This window comes from Schistocerca nitens, chromosome 5, assembly GCF_023898315.1.
Source record: "Schistocerca nitens isolate TAMUIC-IGC-003100 chromosome 5, iqSchNite1.1, whole genome shotgun sequence".
Lineage (NCBI taxonomy): Eukaryota > Metazoa > Arthropoda > Insecta > Orthoptera > Acrididae > Schistocerca > Schistocerca nitens.
The window spans coordinates 732616798-732636210 of NC_064618.1; the positions used below are offsets into that span (position 1 = coordinate 732616798).

The following is a 19413-nucleotide window of genomic DNA, read 5'->3' on the forward strand; positions in this document are numbered from 1 at the left end:
CTGGAAGGAAATATGTAATGCAGGGGTAAGTGCTTAAAAGCTGCTTTAGCTCAGCCAAGTAGTGGAGAAATCTGTTACAATTCCACAGGAGGGTTAGATTATCCAAATATAGTGGGGGGGGGGGGGATGAAGCAACCAGTTGGGAGAGGAGAGGGCAGGTTATAACCTAGTGCCATGTGCTGCCACTGGTTGAGATGGCAAGGGGTCCACTGATGTAGGTTCTGCAGTATGTTGCCTCGGGAGATCTGGTGTCTCAGGGGCGCAGATGCAGTGTATGCAGACTGGTGGCGTGGGGTCTACTGAGTTTCCTTTGTCTTAGAGGACTTGTTTTTGTCCTCCTCCTTAGAAGACGATGGCCAGGAAGGTGTCCCTGCAGAATCAGAAGTCTGTTGGAAAGCGGCCTGTGGTTTCTTCAGCCACCAGCTGGCATCTGGCTGTGGCCCAGCAGGAACTGTGGAAGGAAGAGTCCTAAGGCACCTCTCCCTAGCTAGAGAAGCCAGAGGATGATGAGGCACCTCTAGCTGGGGGATGGGGAGCAGTGTCCTGCAGGTGGGGAGCCAATGCTCCCAAACTGGGTGTGGTGGAAACACCAGAAGGGCATCTGAGCACCTGGGGCTCAGGTATCAGCAGGTAGCTCAGAGCCCACTGTAAGAGGAGCAACAGACAAAGGTACTGTCATCATGAAAGGCAATGACGTTGCACCTGTACTGTAAGATTATATCATTTGTATAGGGTTAAGATGTTCATACTTTTTTCCTGGCCACTTGATAGTCTTATACTCCTGGATTTCTTCTTATGCTTAAAATGGAGCAATATGGTGAGCAGGGAGATTGGAGCTCATCAGAGATTACACAGTTGAGGGGGGGGGGGGTGGCACAAGGTACACTCGTGCAGCAGATGTCCACAATCCCTGCAGACAGGGGTAGCAGTGCAACAGAAATACATGTCTTAACATCGTACACCTGAAGCATCTCTCAGGAGGAAGAACAGTGTTTCACATCACACCAGTAGACTTTCAGGCAACGGATCACCCTCAAAAGCTAAGGTAGAAGCCACAGTAGCAACTGATCCCCTATGGACGTGACATATGAAGTGCATATCCCATCACTAAGTTGGCCCGCAGATCATTGTCAGATTGTGATGAAAGGTGATGCCCTGGACCATGCTGAGACTTCTGGGTAGTGACAGCCACAAGAATGTCACCCAACTTTCTACAAGAGAGCAGTGCTGTGACTAAGCAGGAATGACGTTTTCATCATGAGGGAACTGGTCCCCATCTTAGAGATGATTGCAACTTCCCTGTAGTTATCTTCATTTTTTTTTGCTTTGTGGCCAAAAAGGTGTTGTCATTGCTACTGTTATAGATCAGGTGTTGGGGGGGGAAGGATTTTACTCCTTGCTGTCTAGTAGTGCATTCCATCCATGGAAGGGCGGAAAGGGGGGAAGGGGGCGGAAAGGGGGGAAGGGGGTGGAAAGGGGGGAAGGGGGCGGAAAGGGGTGAAGGGGGCGGAAAGGAGGGGAAAAGGGCGGGAAGGGGGAAAAGGGCGGGAAGGGGGGAAAGGAGGGGGCGGAAAGGAGGGGCGGAAAGGAGGGGGCGGAAAGGAGGGGCGGAAAGGAGGGGGCGGAAAGGAGGGGGCAGAAAGGAGGGGGCAGAAAGGAGGGGGCAGAAAGGAGGGGGCAGAAAGGAGGGGGCAGAAAGGAGGGGGCAGAAAGGAGGGGGCAGAAAGGAGGGGGCAGAAAGGAGGGGGGGAAAGGAGGGGGCAGAAAGGAGGGGGGAAAGGAGGGGGCAGAAAGGAAGGGGGAAAGGAAGGTGCGGAAAGGAGGGGGGAACGGAGAGGGGGGAAAGGAGGGGGGGAAAGGAGGGGGGAAAGGAGGGGGGAAAGGAGGGGGGAAAGGAGGGGGGGAAAGGAGGGGGGAAAGGAGGGGGCGGAAAGGAGGGGGGAAAGGAGGGGGGAAAGGAGGGGGCGGAAAGGAGGGGGGAAAGGAGGGGGCGGAAAGGAGGGGGGGAAATGGCGGAAAGGAGGGGGGAAATGGCGGAAAGGAGGGGGGAAAGGGCGGAAAGGAGGGGGGGAAAGGGCGGAAAGGAGGGGGGGAGAGGGGGGAAAGGGCGGAAAGGAGGGGGGAAAGGGCGGAAAGGAGGGGGGAAAGGGCGGAAAGGAGGGGGGGAAAGGGCGGAAAGGAGGGGGGAAAGGGCGGAAAGGAGGGGGGGAAAGGGCGGAAAGGAGGGGGGGAAAGGGCAGAAAGGAGGGGGGAAAGGGCGGAAAGGAGGGGGGGAAAGGGCAGAAAGGAGGGGGGGAAAGGGCGGAAAGGAGGGGGGGAAGGGCGGAAAGGAGGGGGGGAAAGGGCGGAAAGGAGGGGGGGAAAGGGCGGAAAGGAGGGGGGGAAAGGGCGGAAAGGAGGGGGGAAGGGCGGAAAGGAGGGGGGGAAAGGGCGAAAGGAGGGGGGAAGGGCGGAAAGGAGGGGGGGAAAGGGCGGAAAGGAGGGGGGGAAAGGGCGGAAAGGAGGGGGGGAAAGGGCGGAAAGGAGGGGGGGAAAGGGCGGAAAGGAGGGGGGGAAAGGGCGGAAAGGAGGGGGGGAAAGGGCGGAAAGGAGGGGGGGAAAGGGCGGAAAGGAGGGGGGGAAAGGGCGGAAAGGAGGGGGGGAAAGGGCGGAAAGGAGGGGGGGAAAGGGCGGAAAGGAGGGGGGGAAAGGGCGGAAAGGAGGGGGGGAAAGGGCGGAAAGGAGGGGGGGAAAGGGCGGAAAGGAGGGGGGGAAAGGGCGGAAAGGAGGGGGGGAAAGGGCGGAAAGGAGGGGGGGGAAAGGATAGGGGAAAGGGTGGAAAGGGGGGGAAAGGGCAGAAGGGGGAAGGGCGGAAGGGGGGGAAGGGGGGAAAGGGGGGAAGGGCGGAAGGGGGGAAGGGCGGAAGGGGGTAAGGGCGGAAGGGGGTAAGGGCGGAAGGGGGGAAGGGCGGAAAGGGGGAAGGGCGGAAAGGGGGGAAGGGCGGAAAGGGTGGAAGGGCGGAAAGGGTGGAAGGGCGGAAAGGGGGGAAGGGCGGAAAGGGTGGAAGGGCGGAAAGGGGGGAAGGGCGGAAAGGGGGGAAGGGCGGAAAGGGGGGAAGGGGGAAGGGGCGGAAAGGGGGGAAGGGGCGGAAAGGGGGGAAGGGGGGAAGGGGGGAAAGGGGGGAAAGGGTGGAAAGGGGGGAAAGGGCGGAAAGGGGGGATAGGGCGGAAAGGGGGGATAGGGCGGAAAGGGGGGATAGGGCGGAAAGGGTGAATACTTCGTTGCATCATAGGAGACCTTTCCATTTGAGGAGACTGCTGGGCCCATGTGACCCCACTCTTCATGTGTAAACTACACTCCTGGAAATTGAAATAAGAACACCGTGAATTCATTGTCCCAGGAAGGGACACATTCCTGGGGTCAGATATATCACATGATCACACTGACTGAACCACAGGCACATAGACACAGGCAACAGAGCATGCACAATGTCGGCACTAGTACAGTGTATATCCACCTTTCGCAGCAATGCAGGCTGCTATTCTCCCATGGAGACGATCGTAGAGATGCTGGATGTAGTCCTGTGGAACGGCTTGCCATGCCATTTCCACCTGGCGCCTCAGTTGGACCAGCGTTCGTGCTGGACGTGCAGACCGCGTGAGACGACGCTTCATCCAGTCCCAAACATGCTCAATGGGGGACAGATCCGGAGATCTTGCTGGCCAGGGTAGTTGACTTACACCTTCTAGAGCACGTTGGGTGGCACGGGATACATGCGGACGTGCATTGTCCCGTTGGAACAGCAAGTTCCCTTGCCGGTCTAGGAATGGTAGAACGATGGGTTCCATGACGGTTTGGATGTACCGTGCACTATTCAGTGTCCCCTCGACGATCACCAGTGGTGTACGGCCAGTGTAGGAGATCGCTCCCCACACCATGATGCCGGGTGTTGGCCCTGTGTGCCTCGGTCGTATGCAGTCCTGATTGTGGCGCTCACCTGCACGGCGCCAAACACGCATACGACCATCATTGGCACCAAGGCAGAAGCGACTCTCATCGCTGAAGACGACACGTCTCCATTCGTCCCTCCATTCACGCCTGTCGCGACACCACTGGAGGCGGGCTGCACGATGTTGGGGCGTGAGCGGAAGACGGCCTAATGGTGTGCGGGACCGTAGCCCAGCTTCATGGAGACGGTTGCGAATGGTCCTCGCCGATACCCCAGGAGCAACAGTGTCCCTAATTTGCTGGGAAGTGGCGGTGCGGTCCCCTACGGCACTGCGTAGGATCCTACGGTCTTGGCGTGCATCCGTGCGTCGCTGCGGTCCGGTCCCAGGTCGACGGGCACGTGCACCTTCCGCCGACCACTGGCGACAACATCGATGTACTGTGGAGACCTCACGCCCCACGTGTTGAGCAATTCGGCGGTACGTCCACCCGGCCTCCCGCATGCCCACTATACGCCCTCGCTCAAAGTCCGTCAACTGCACATACGGTTCACGTCCACGCTGTCGCGGCATGCTACCAGTGTTAAAGACTGCGATGGAGCTCCGTATGCCACGGCAAACTGGCTGACACTGACGGCGGCGGTGCACAAATGCTGCGCAGCTAGCGCCATTCGACGGCCAACACCGCGGTTCCTGGTGTGTCCGCTGTGCCGTGCGTGTGATCATTGCTTGTACAGCCCTCTCGCAGTGTCCGGAGCAAGTACGGTGGGTCTGACACACCGGTGTCAATGTGTTCTTTTTTCCATTTCCAGGAGTGTATACACCATGGTTCAAGTCACCCTGGAGGGGGGCTCACTTCATGCGAGCCACCCAGCCACAGCAACAGCAACCTGGCCGGTAATCTATTGCCAGGAGTCCCCTGTGCCTCAGTCATAATGGGCACATACGCCATGGCATACCTGGGGAGTCTGCATCAAAGGCACCCGAGTGTGATCCCTGCCTACTCATGCAGCTACCATCATGCTGGTACTTGATGATCCCCCACAACTGAATGTCTACCTGGGTCAGTTTTGGGTGTACTAGAACACGGAGCAAGGGTGCCAGGGTGAAAGTGGAGCGATGCAAGGGGGTACCAAATTTGTCATAAAATACGGAAATTAATCAACTGATAGTATTTTTCAGTAAAGGTATTTCGTTCATTCCAAGCAAGGTTCAATTCGTGACGTGATTGTCCAGAAACGAGTTGACAGTAATCTGAATCTGTTGTAGCAGACTAATAGTTTCTTTCACGGGATAAAATTTTATTGATTATGAACTACAAGTTCTTTAATTTTATTTAGAATAGTGTTTAATTAGTAATTGCATGCCATAATTTATTTGTTTAATATAAAAGTATTTTGATTTTTGTATGCATCTAAAGAGAGTGAATTTATTTGCGGCTTTTACTCTTAGACGAGTTACCATTTAGTGCTAGAAGTGCGCGTGTACAGTTCGCTGACCTGTGCGGTGAATTTCATTTTGTGATTTTGAGCCGAATAGAGACAAATCCAATCAATTCATTATAATGATTTGTGACTTAATAAGTCCCATTTCACATACAAACTGTTACACGGAATTTGCTGATCGAATGAGAGTATAGGAGTGTTCTTTTCCAGAAATGCCAATAAACCAGCGGTTTCAAAAGTTAAATTACCGACTGTTGTTTAACTTCATTTATATTGCATTTCACTGACGAACACTACTCTTATTGATAAATTAACATTAATTGCAAGCAGATTTTGAATAGTCACCAACACTGCCAAGCAGCAGTTCACATCACAACCAGTAATAAATGCAAATGTAACTGGACAGGCATTACTTCATTAAAACAGAGCAATCAACTAAGAAACTGTACCAGGTGGAATTATTAAAATCTGGTGGACGTGTAATAAGGTTATCTGAACACTATCATACATTATTATTTCACATTAACTGGGCAATTTATTAGTCGGAAACGAATTCACTCACAACAGATTGTCCCACGCCACTATTAAACTTTTATCGTGACTTCACAAGGATTAAGAAACAAGAAAAGAAGAGGCACAAGAGGCAGAGCCTACACACCAGTGGGCAACATTCCCTGCAAAATACGCACTTCTGTAAAATTTGGAAAAGATGGCTGGTCAAATCCAATAAAAGGAACCATACAATCGTTAATGGAAGGTGAAGATAGCTCAAGAAGTGAAACTAGAAATCTAGATCAATTTCATGAAAAAAGTCCAGGTAGGGTCTGCACCAAAAGGGCCATCCGATGTAAATTCAGAGAAGGTAAGAGATACTTAAAGTGTAGGTTTAGGCTACAGCACACAAAGAGGAAGTAGTGCTGGAAACGCTGGTGTCCCTTGGTAATCAAGCCCGTACTCACCAGAGTGGTGCCCCCTGGGGTCCATTTGCGGAATCCATGCTGGTTTTTATAGACGAGATTTTCGTTCTGCAAAAACTTCGTGTCTTGGGTATAAAACATGTTTCATAATTCTGCAACATACTGACAACATCAATATAGGCCTCTAATTGGGTGTATCTGTCCTACGACCCTTCTTGAAAATGGGAATGACCTGCACGTTTTTCCAATCGCTAGCTATCGTTCATTAAGCGATTGTTGCTTTCTTAATACGCAATCAGTTATCTCAAAATATGGTATTTCGAAGTTCGTAGATATGGGAAAAAGAGGGACTGTGTTACGATCTTCCGCAGCGAAACGATTTTGGGAGACCTAATTCAGCATTTCGGCCTTTCCTCAGTTATCTTCCGTTTCGGTGTCTATATAGTCACTGAGTGAATAAATAGATTTCGAACCACTTACTGATATTACTTAACACCAAAACCTGTTACGGGTTTTACTCAAGATTGGGAGACGAAGTTTTACTTTCAGGGACATTGAACACTTCTCCCACTGTTCTCCTTACTCAAGTTTTCGCTTCGTATAGCTTTTAACAGATAGGTTTTTACTTCGCTCGAATCTGATGTGAAGTTGTTTGATGAAGTCATCTCATGTTATCTCCCGAGTCAAGACGTCGTTCTGCGGCAATGTTTCAAGTTTCCTACTTGCCATCCTCAGATCATCGTACCTTGCTGGTAAAACCTGTAGTCATAGTTGCTGTCATACCCTTATGATCAATAATACATTCCTCTACATTAAATGATTCGATAAGTTCAAGTACACTGCTGGCCACCGTAAATGCAACACCCTGAAGGAAGCATCCGAATCAAGTGAAATTTACACCATGAGTTTGCAGCGATGAGATATGCAACTGATTAGAATTTCAGCGCAGACGCACATCACGCGCGCCTGTGGCGCCACCTCATAGCGCCATTTAAGGCTTGGCGATTTCGACGAGTGTACGTTCGGCACGTGTGTTTACCTTGTGGTTGTTTCACAAGACGATCAGTTATGCCTCGTAGACAACAGCGAACATCTTTTGATCAAGTATCCGAGTTCGACAGAGGAAGGATAGTGGCTTACCGAGATTGTGGATTATCATACAGAGAAATCGCTAGTCGTGTTGGACGAAACCAAACAACTGTAATGCGGATGTGACCATTGGATGCAGGAGGGTACGACGGACCGACGTGGTCAATCGCATTCACCTCGGTGCACCACTGGACGTGCTGATAGGCAAATTGTGCGCATGGCAGTGACGGATCGCTCAGTGACATCCCGAACCATAGCACAGCACATTGCGTCTGTAACGCATCATCCAGTGTCTGCGCGTACCATTCGACGCCGTTTACAGCAGAGTGGTCTGTCCGCAAGACGTCCATTGCTTCGTCTACCATTGTCGCAGAACCACAGACGTCTCCGTCGCCAATGGTGTGATGACAGACGGATGTGGACGGTAGAATGGAATGACGTTTTTACTGACGAGGCACGCTTCTGTCTGCAACACCATGATGGTCGGATTCGAGTGTGGAGACACCGTGGAGAGAGGATGCTGGACAGCTGCATTATGCACCGCCACACTGGTCTTGCACCGGGTATTATGGTATGGGGCGGTATTGGATATTACTCTCGCACGCCTCTAGTACGCATTGCCGGTACTTTAAATAGCCGGCACTACATATCCGAGGTGCTGGAGCCAGTTGTCCTTCCTTACCTTCAGGGCTCGGCCACAGCCATATTTCAACAGGATAATGCGCGACCACACGTGGCACGCATTGTCCAAAGGTTCTTCGTCAATAACCAGATTGAATTGCTTCCCTGGCCGGCTCGCTCTCGCGATCTTTCGCCGATAGAAAACATGTGGTCCATGTTTGCTCAACGAGTGACCCAGATTACATCCCCAGCTGCCACACCAGATGATCTTTGGCAACGTGTGGAAGCTGCTTGGGCTGCTGTACCCCAGGAACACATCCAACGTCTCTTTGACTCAATGCCGAGACGTGTGGCAACGGTGATCTCCAACAATGGCGGCTACTCTGGCTACTGATTCTGGCAGGAACCACATGTCACAGACGTCTGTAAACGTAATCATTTGATATTTGGTCAACATGTTATCTACAAAATAAATTTTGTTGTGCTACCTCTTGTCTTTCTTGGTGTTGCATTTACGGTGGCCAGCAGTGTATGTTCACTGACTGGTCTCAGACGTTACATTCACGAGTTGATTATCTGCTAAAAGTAATTTTCGGAGAATGCGTTCACAATAACGTCACACAAATACGTCTCGGGCACCAGTTCTGATAGCATGACCCTCGCAATCTACACCTGCCAGGATAAAGTCATTCCCAATTACATCAGCGCGATCAGAAAAATAATTAACGATATTTTTTAAGTTCTTTCTGGAGCGCTCTATCACTGAACTCCTGACCCAAATGGTCGATTACCATTTTTGACTGACCTTTGATGTTTACCTTCACCCAGATTAAATCATATTTGACATCCAAGACGATACGCCACCACCATTGGCGACTGAACTACCCTTATGATAAATATTCATACCTGAACTTAAATTTCGTTGCTATTCACTTCTGCTTTCAACCAAGTTTTGTTCCTAATACTATCTGCGCATTATAACCTTCCATAAGCGATACACTTTCTGGGATCTCTCCTTGAAACATTTTTCTACACCTGGTCTGTGAGGATGAGCATTCTCTCAGAAAGTTATAGTTGATGCAACTGATGTTGGCAGGCAATCATTCCTGATGCCAGGGGGTCTCTAAACTAAAAATTCCTATGTGCACGCCATGCGTAATCTTCTACTCTCGTAGCCCCTTGCTACTTGACCTCAAAAGGAGATCATTACAACTCTCCACCAGGTAACACTCATCGAGAAATTTACTGTCGCAAGGCTGTCTGAGCCTCTGGTTTAGACCTTTCACTCTGCTTCAAACCAGATAACCACATTTGATACGATGCTACAAATAGATAGCTTGGCCTGCACCCCTACGTGTGATGCCATGGCTTCACTGAATCAGCCATCCACCGAAAGGAGCTGAGGATAGCCTCAGACCCCGAAGCAGCTGACACGTGACAATCTGCAGCCAGTTGCATACAGTGCACACTGGTATTCTTTCCCGCTCTCCATGCTTTTTCCCGTGACACCCATCACCAGCTGCTGAAATTGTTCGGACTAGGCAGCACATCTGTGATGACGAGGGTTGTCCTGAGCAGTCTGTCGTGAACATTATGCACCACATCCAGACACTGGGTGGATTCATTACAAGTTCGCCATAGATGGTAATTAGTTTGCAGCAGAAAACTAGTAACATCTTGCACATCAGAGTATGGGGTTCACAATCAACACAGACATGGTCACAGCTCTCTCTGCACTTATTACTTGCCAAGGTCCGACAAACTTGTGTGTAACAACTGTCCACAACACAATTAACATCAGAAACTACAGCTGCTAGAAGACAGGCGCACTGACTGTGTGCAAACATCTTTATTTTCTGGATGGACCTGGTACTTAATACATAAATAAAATTTACATCCAAATTGTATAAATTCTTGTATCTTTTCTTTTGTGCCAGCTGGCCATCACCTTTCAAAAAATCCAACATTTAGCACAGGCCCACTGTAGCATATGTGATATATACTGATTACAGTAATCATTATCAATTTTGGTGGTGATAAATTTACAGTGGAGGAGAGGGAAGACTTGTTCCAAGTAATTAAATGTATCGTGGAAGGTTGTCCCCCAAAATCTGGCCTCAGGTCTGAAGATGGTCAAGTTATATGATGCCACTTTGTTATGCACATAAAATGAATGTCACTTTTCTTTATTTTACATAACCAATCCTGTATGCAAACACAGAAAAACTGTCTTGTGTTCTCCCTAGTTTATCTTTTAGACTGATTTCAAATTTTATAAGATTACAATTCAATCCTTTTAAAACTGAGCTGGTATCCATTACACTTATGATTACTTTGTCATAAGCCAAATTAAACCCCAATTCTCTTGCCAAGTGTTTTATTTTTTACTTTTCTTTTTATGTACTGTATTGCAACAGTAAAAAAATAAGGTTCATGTATATGAAAGTAAGGTCATGGCAATAATAGTGTCCATTAAATGGCAGGGGTTCTAGAAAAGTCTTTAGAACAAATTATGTCTGACTGAAAGAGAAAATTGCTTCTACTATTTATTGCACTCTTACAACCAGATTTAAGAACACACTGAAAGGGAAATTTGTGAAGAATCAGTCATCCAACAGTATTTATTTCCAAAGAAGAGAAAATGTTTGTTAATCACGTCAATAAATGGCAGTTTTAGTTTCACTAGTTGAAAAGGACCGTAAATTTGAAACTTCATAGTATCTGACACTGCATCCGCTTGTTAAATTGCTTCTGCCTCATTATTTTTGGTATCACTATCAAGGCACAAAATCCTTTGTTACAGTAAACATCTTAAGGTATCACCGGCAACATACAATCTTTTCGTAATAAGGAGAGCACAGAAGTGCTTGAATAAAGGAAGGATACGTGAACATGTGTGATAGGAATGACAAACATGTAGCATTGAGGGATAGTATGTGCCACTGTATTTCGAGGAGGAAAGATCCTGTTACTGAAACCTACCACCTCATTACGGTGAGTGGGTAAATTTGTAACTGCTACTTTTAAAGTAAAGTATGTTTCTTGTTACTTACATAGCCAGAAAGTTATGCATGTTAAATACTTACAGAGTTCTAATGCAGTAGTGTCATAACACTTACTTCCTCTACTACGTAACACTACTTTGCATAATTACTCCAAGGGAAATTTTTTCTGTAATGCATTAACTCTTATACCTTCAAGCACTCACTGACACAAACAGTAACAGTAATCAAGTTAAGCTTTGCAAGTTTTGCACTGTTGTTCTCTCAGAGTTTCCTAATTCAGAGAACATTGAGCTAGCTGGGCAGACATCCCCGATTACTGTCAAGTAATACCTGGACCATCACTCAATGCAACAACTTAGTCAAGAAACACAATGCACTGTTTTAAGAGAAAGAAAACTACTACTCCAGGCATAAAAGCGTTAGTCATTATTTAAGTTCATATGTGGTAGTGTGGAGCTGTAATACCCAATCAAAATATCAGCAGAAACATTTAGATACATTTTCAGAAGTGGTTTATATTAAAATGTGGGCTTGTAAGTTAGGACTGAAGCAGCAAACAAAACACACACTGGCAGTAATGGAAAAAGCAAAAAACAGGCAATGTAGTGATTTCCATGGTAGGTCTTCAGCACTACTCACCTGCCCACAGGTGAATTATTCTTCTGTATTATACCAAAGGCAGCACACTTTTTACAACCTGGCAATACATAATACTGGCGGTAACTCTGCTTTCATGTGTTTTTGGCATGGAGACATTGTCAGGAGATGGTAAGTAGAGATATCTTCATGCATTCTGAAGAACGTACTTATACATTTTAACTCACTTAACAACAGACATGTTTGGAGTCTGATAATCTTGTCCAACTGCGACATTGGGCAGAACTGGTGGATTATTTGACATTTTCCAAATCAGATTGTAAATATTTCAGTGCTGTTGAGTGTAAATTCCTTGTTACAGAGCATAGTTTGCTACATACGATTATGATTTGGATTCCAATTCTAGCTAACACCAAGGACAGAGGATTCCTTTGTCTGCATGATGGAACCAGTTTATTTCAGAGATCTTACGACACGGACTAAATGGTGCACACAGGCTTATTCAAAATAACTGATTAGGTCTGGTTACAAATTTCATCTGACAACTAGCACAAAGAGAAAATTATAACAAGCCAACTGTAAATTTGTCAAAGCACTGCAAAAAAGTTGAGAGGTACTGGGAAAAGAAATCTGACCCTATCTAACATTTCAGTTTTCCATATCTTGAGAGATAGACTTTTGCCCCAAGGAGAAACCCCACTGTATGCGTGCGTGCGTGCCCTAGTTGAGAAATAGGTTTTGTAACAGCAACTACCAAGCGAACAATGGATTTGCAAGTCAGTCTGGCAAATCACCTTGATTAATCATGAAAATATAATAATGATTGTGCATGTTTAGGATAACTGCAACAGTGATAATTATTTTGCAATATCTGACGCTTGTGCAGATTTGTATTGCTGTAAACGGGTCATTTGATTTGATTTATTGTATTTTCTCAAAATAAGCTTTCTATTTTTACAATAACACAGAAATTTCAGAACTGTTACAACATTATGCAAAATGTTTTTTATCATATACTGCATGTGAGAAGAAAACTTAAATAGGTATGCATTAAAACAATTTTTTGTTTTCCATGTAAAATTTGAATTTTGTTGATTACACAGTTGTTTGGGTGAACAGTTCAACGTAAGACTACTTAAACAAGCAAGTTGTTGTGACTAAATACTTCGAAAACAATCTTACGGGACAAGAATTTATTAAATCATCCCTTAGAAGACGCACACACCACACCAAAACTCTTTGTAGTAATGTTAAACAAGTGAAAGTGGCAGTTGATATGGTGTATCTTTAATGAATATTTTGAGCACTTAAAGAGGATTCAGTGAAGATGTGCCCCGGAACACACATGTAACTACAGTGAGAGGAACCTAAGTGAAAACCCTGGAACAGTGAACGTAATTTGCAAGACCTGTGTGCAGTATCTGGGCAAAATTATGAACGGCTCAAAAGCATGGAATTTCTACATCCTTTGTGGTAATGCTGTGGGGACCTATCACAAATTATTATTATTATTATTTTGAGCTGAACATCTGCAAAACACGGACCGTCAATTGTCCTGTAGGATATCACAGTAGTCACACAAGGCAAGGATAGCTTTATGCTTCAACATTTGAGGATTGGTTTATGGTACTGTAGTTACTCGGAAACAAGACTGCAAGAAATTAGTGACTCTTGACAAATTTGTCATGTAATAATCCAAAAATATTGAAACTGTGCTAAGAAAATTACATTAGATTCATGCCTCTTCCTTCAAGAGCCTTCTGCCAGACAGCTGCTGGATGTGGCGTATGTATCTCTAATGAAGAAAGCTTGTACGAGACAGTGAAAGGAATAAATTAGGTGTGTTTCACAACACGAAATGCTGTGTGACAGAACACGTTGCACTAAAGGTTTGTGAAACACTACACTTATTGGGGTGACACTTATTACCCATTGGGATGGTAAGATAAGCGATACAAAACGCAATGCGACTTTCCATACAAGCTACAAGACAGCACAAGTCACGTTTCAGTTACTATCATGAGCCCTTCTGAAGATGGCATGATTGTGCTTATCGTTATTTAATGCTACAAAATCCAACAGTTTGGCTGTGGTTTTTTAACATAAAAATTTCTATGGAATGAGTCCAGACAGTTTACACTTCAGCTACTCTTACAAAGCACTGCACAAATTTTTGACTTGCTATTTCTTCTGCTGAGGAGCTACTCACTACAATAAGTTGAGTTGGTGAGAATGAGTGAATGACATTAAAAACTTCACCATGAGAAGTCTATTTTTTATGACCACCAAGTACAGTACTTTATTCAGTGTGGTACATGATTCTGCTTGAGGAGTATTCAGGAGAAACATTGCTGTATTTCAAGTGAGAACAGTCACTATCAATGATGTGGCAATGGGTGGTAACTTCTGTATATAGTAGACAATGTATTTGGAGAAATGATAAGAAAAATCCAGACATTTCAGGGTAGAGATGAATTTATCTGCAACGTCTTCTTCATTCCTTATGGATTCACAAACCCTGCAGGTGGGCATTAACTGAGCACATCACATGCTTCAACTTAAGAAATAAAGGTTACAACTGGTTAACATATGGCCATGTATGGAGCTTGGTCCGTAACCACAAGTAGTAGTTTTTCTAACTAGATACAAGTAGGCCAAATTGATTGCATTACTGTACTGGAACTGGCTTTCTGCAGCTTATACATTTTTAACAACATGGGCTTAACTTTCTAACAATGTTCAAAACATGTTCCAGTGAGTACATGGTTTCATCCACAATGATTCCCCACGTCGCAATCAGACGCTTTATCCTTGATTCTTTGTATGGTTCATTGGTAAAGAGCTACATATAGTTTTTCTTAAAGTACTTTTGTCGGGCATTGACATCTTTGGATATTTTTCAAGAAATCCCTTGAAGGCTTGACAGTTCAACTTACTGAGTGAAATTCTTCCTTGTGTAAGTGCTGCAGACAAATCAAATTGTAATTCCTTCAAATTTTGGCTTTGCTGTCTCTCCATAACCAGCCTCCACCTCCATGTGAACATATGATGCATCTCACAGTAACACACTCGCAGTCACGAACAGCAAGCTACCGATTCTGGTGGGATTGAATCACTCATTGTCGATTGCATTATTGAGAGCTTCTTTATAGTGGTAAACCAAGAGAAGAGGTTTTTCAAACACACACTTACTTTTCACTGTTGCAGATGTGCTTTCAACTCCCGTGGGGCATTTACTGAAAGAGTTAGGCTTACTATTCGCACGTACACAGCAAGATAGGCAGACATTAACTGAAAGTTAGTTTATATTGATTAGAAATCTTTTAGCATAAATTGGTGTAAAACTTAAAGAAAGAAGGGGGGGAAAGGAGATTATTGGCATGGTTGTGGGGAAAAAGGAATAAAGGTACCAAAAATGGAACAAAGGTGCATGAAAAAATGCCCCTTCGCAACTAGAAACAAAATTCATACTGTAATATCTTTCTGAACAGCTTTAATTTACCGAGGCAAAAGGTGCGCACCTAAAAATCCTAACCTTGGTAATGAGGTTGGTAAACAACTGGATCAGGTTCAATGTGCTGGTATTATGCCATGGCAATGGCATGAATGATTAGAGTTTTAACAATAACAGAGTAGGTTAAGGAGATTGTTTATGCAAATGTATAATATCGAGCTATTTCAGGTGTAAGAGTATGTACTATATTGTGTTGTATTGTATTTCTGTGGAGTGACATGGACTAATGCTGGATTCTAATGGACATGTTAATAATGAAGGGTCTTGCAGGTTATTAGTTGCTATGTTTATGTGGGCTCTTAAGTCAGTGTGAGAGGGGCAGTTCATTACTATTTGTATAAAGTGAACACTGTTTAAATTTATAGGACGAAGTTTTAGTCGCCTTATTAAATTGTGAAGTACACTGATTTAATTGAGAGGTCTTTGGTTTCTTTCGATGGTTGGTATATACTTCTGAAAGTAACTGTTGTTTCAATGTTTAATATTGATACAGTAATTGTGGACCAATTAAAAGATAAATTTTTGTGTTTTCACCAGTAACACCTAAGTTTTATGCAAATTTGTTCTTTAATAACTGTTTTAAAAATGCAAAAGTAATAAAGACACAATCAATCGCTCCACCCTTTCCTACAGTGGTTCACCTACCTGTAAAAGGTCCCCACAAATATTGACAGTAGTTGTTGGAGATTCAAAAGGTTAAGCTTTCAACAAGCAATATCCCAACCATACTTGCAAGATGAAACATCATGTGAACATTCACATAATAAGTAGGAAGTTGTATCTGTTGTTCTTCAACAAAGGTTTACACATTCATTGCAGAATGAGAAAGATCAAAAGAACAGAGAAAGGTTGTTATGACATTTCTTTAATGTATAAAAACATGCTGGACAGCAAGGCTCCAGAAATCATCTTCCCTGCTGATACTCCAACTTAATTCATCGTAGCTGGAAGTTTTGCCTTTCTTCAGCTGCAGGACTTTAAATCAAAATGCTTCCATGCAGCTCTAGATTTTCTGGCACCCTATAACAACAACAACAACTATAATAATAATAACAAAATAAAAAGCTACACATCCTTGATAGCACAATTTTCATATAAAATTGTGTATTCACTATTAAAAATAAATTTACAGCAATATACTTACTTTTTAATTACGTCACAGAAGTATCACAAGTGGAACCATCCATGCTGCCACTTGTATCATCTCAACAGGTATTTGGCAGTACTATCCAAATTCACCGCACTACCTGTAAAAAATTGAGAGAACTTTGAAGTTATGGGCAAACCGTATACTAGTTTCAGGTATTACAAATAACTGAAAGCAAACACTGCAGTAGTAGTATTAGCACATTGTTGAACACAGTTCATTTTAATTTTAAATTCTGGTTTCATAGGACCAAATTGAGGAGCAAATTTCTGTAGTCATGGAATGAGTCAGTACATGAAATAATACAATAACAATACAAAATAATAATAACAACACAAACAAGTCATTCCACTTCAAGTGGGCAAGTTTCAGATATAGTCTCCACTTGACCATTTCTGAATCCACTGAAATTTTTTGAGTAGATTCAATGATTTTTGGATGCATATGTATGAAGTTTCAGCTTGATATCTTCTTTGGTTCCATTTTTATAGTCTCTCATAGAAAGGTGACCCAATTTTGCACCAACTACATGCATGATGAAGTGCCAAATTTGATTAACTTTTATGAAAGGTACTCCAACCCTTTTACAGATGTGGACGAGTTAACCCACCATGCTCTGTCACTCTCCAGGTGCTGAGAACATGTTTAAATGCAGTCTTCGAGTTTTCCTTAAGCACTATTGACATTTTTACTCATGCCATTCTGCCAACCTCTCACTGCATCAGGTAACTGCTTCTGTATCTCTGTGAATTAAAAAAAAAAGTTTTTAGGATTTATAACACAATTGTGTGCCACGTTGCTTGCTCTCACCTGTACAAAAACTCACTTTGATATCTTTAACTTTTATGAAATTGAGATTGTTATGACAAAGATTCCAGACACACAGGGAACGAATTGGGTGCACTGCCAGATACAGAAACAAGTGGACTGAATTGGGCATGCCGCACGTTGCTGTCTGCTGGATATAAAACCCAACAACACGAGAACAAAAAGCGATACTGTTCTGCTCTAAATTTTAAATAAATTTTTTATTTCTTATCCACATTTCATACACAGAAATGTCAAAGATAAAATCAACCACAAGCAAAGTTTATGAAATGTATTTTCACCTCTGCAAACGCACTAATATTTTGTGAAATGCTTCACTTTATTTGAAGTATAGTAACTATGGCGAATACTGAAAATATTTCAGTCCTTTATCAAGCAAAGATATCGGAATGTAAGATGATGTCTTCAGTCCAGAGAAATGGTTTGATGATGTCTTCAGTCCAGAGAAATGGTTTGATGCTGCTTTCCATGCTATTCCAGCTGTGCAGCTGCTTCATCTCCCAGTAAAATGTACAAATGTCAAATTGTTTCACCAAATACTATTCTTAAGATGGGTATTTTGTAGTGGCTGGAACTCCCTATCTCATTGTAGGTAGCAGTGTTAGGGAAATCAGTACAGCTATAACAAAGCCTTGCTTAGCATGGGGTGCAGAGTCCACATCTGCAGCAGTCAAAAGATTAGCTTACAAGCACCTGCTTTTGTATACTTAACTAAGTTTAAGCTTCAAAACCCATGTATTTTAATTTTTGACCTATGCCTGCTTCAGACTGAAAAACAACGTTCAAAATTTTTACTCTGTGTGTGTGTGTGTGTGTGTGTGTGTGTGTGTGTGTACATACTGCACGGGTGTAATGTTTTAGTTGAAACAGCTGAAATTTCTTAAACTGCTTTAACTGAGAATGGTGCAACATCATTGGAAACTGTGCTTACTCTGATCTTGTCTCATAGATTGCACTGTTTTATTGGTTCTGTTGTCTACAAATCAGCTATGTATAAGACACTGGAAAGTCAAATTACAATGTACATGTGAAAGTTGATTTCTATGCATACTTATTTAAAATTGCAACAATAAACCATGTGCATTACGTATTTTTACAGTATACTTCCATAAATTTAAATATTCTTTAATAGGGTAAAAACAGTGATGCTGTAATTATGACTAAAGAGTTTCCAAATTTTTTTACCCCAGTTCCGTTTTGGCACAAGCATGTGTTGATTTGGGTCACATGTAAGCTTTTGCTCTGTCTGGTACAATGATCATGAGTATCGAAGCTTTTTGTAATCTGGAATCCTCACTTATTACATTTATTTCAAATGCATACAAGGGTTTCCATAAAATACACTCCTGGAAATGGAAAAAAGAACACATTGACACCAGTGTGTCAGACCCACCATACTTTCTCCGGACACTGCGAGAGGGCTGTACAAGCACTGATCACACGCACGGCACAGCGGACACACCAGGAACCGCGGTGTTGGCCGTCGAATGGCGCTAGCTGCGCAGCATTTGTGCACCGCCGCCGTCAGTGTCGGCCAGTTTGCCGTGGCATACGGAGCTCCATGGCAGCCTTTAACACTGGTAGCATGCCGCGACAGTGTGGACGTGAACCGTATGTGCAGTTGACGGACTTTGAGCGAGGGCGTATAGTGGGCATGCGGGAGGCCGGGTGGACGTACCGCCGAATTGCTCAACACGTGGGGCGTGAGGTCTCCACAGTACATCGATGTTGTCGCCAATGGTCGGCGGAAGGTGCACGTGCCCGTCGACCTGGGACCGGACCGCAGCGACGCACTGATGCACGCCAAGACCGTAGGATCCTACGCAGTGCCGTAGGGGACCGCACCGCCATTTCCCAGCAAATTAGGGACACTGTTGCTCCTGGGGTATCGGCGAGGACCATTCGCAACCGTCTCCATGAAGCTGGGCTACGGTCCCGCACACCGTTAGGCCGTCTTCCGCTCACGCCCCAACATCGTGCAGCCCGCCTCCAGTGGTGTCGCGACAGGCGTGAATGGAGGGACGAATGGAGACGTGTCGTCTTCAGCGATGAGAATCGCTTCTGCCTTGGTGCCAATGATGGTCGTATGCGTGTTTGGCGCCGTGCAGGTGAGCGCCACAATCAGCACTGCACACGACCGAGGCACACAGGGCCAACACCCGGCATCATGGTGTGGGGAGCGATCTCCTACACCGGCCGTACACCACTGGTGATCGTCGAGGGGACACTGAATAGTGCACGGTACATCCAAACAGTCATGGAACCCATCGTTCTACCATTCCTAGACCGGCAAGGGAACTTGCTGTTCCAACAGGACAATGCAC

General features: G+C 44.8%; 1 protein-coding gene across 3 annotated transcripts in view; it reads right to left on the reverse strand.

The window, feature by feature from the left end:
* Positions 1-15963: 15963 nt before the first annotated feature.
* The window catches only part of LOC126260230 (hrp65 protein-like), a 176911-nt gene continuing 173461 nt past the window's right edge, over positions 15964-19413 (reverse strand). Inside the window, exons 13-15 of one of the 3 annotated variants that reach the window (XM_049957537.1) lie at positions 16872-17004; positions 16259-16361; positions 15964-16134 (exon numbers count right to left, since the gene is read on the reverse strand). The gene's annotated coding sequence lies outside the window, so the exon portion shown is untranslated. Of the gene's footprint in view, positions 16135-16258; positions 16362-16601; positions 17005-19413 lie in introns of all 3 variants that reach the window. The other 2 variants (XM_049957536.1, XM_049957535.1) reach the window with 2 other exon arrangements.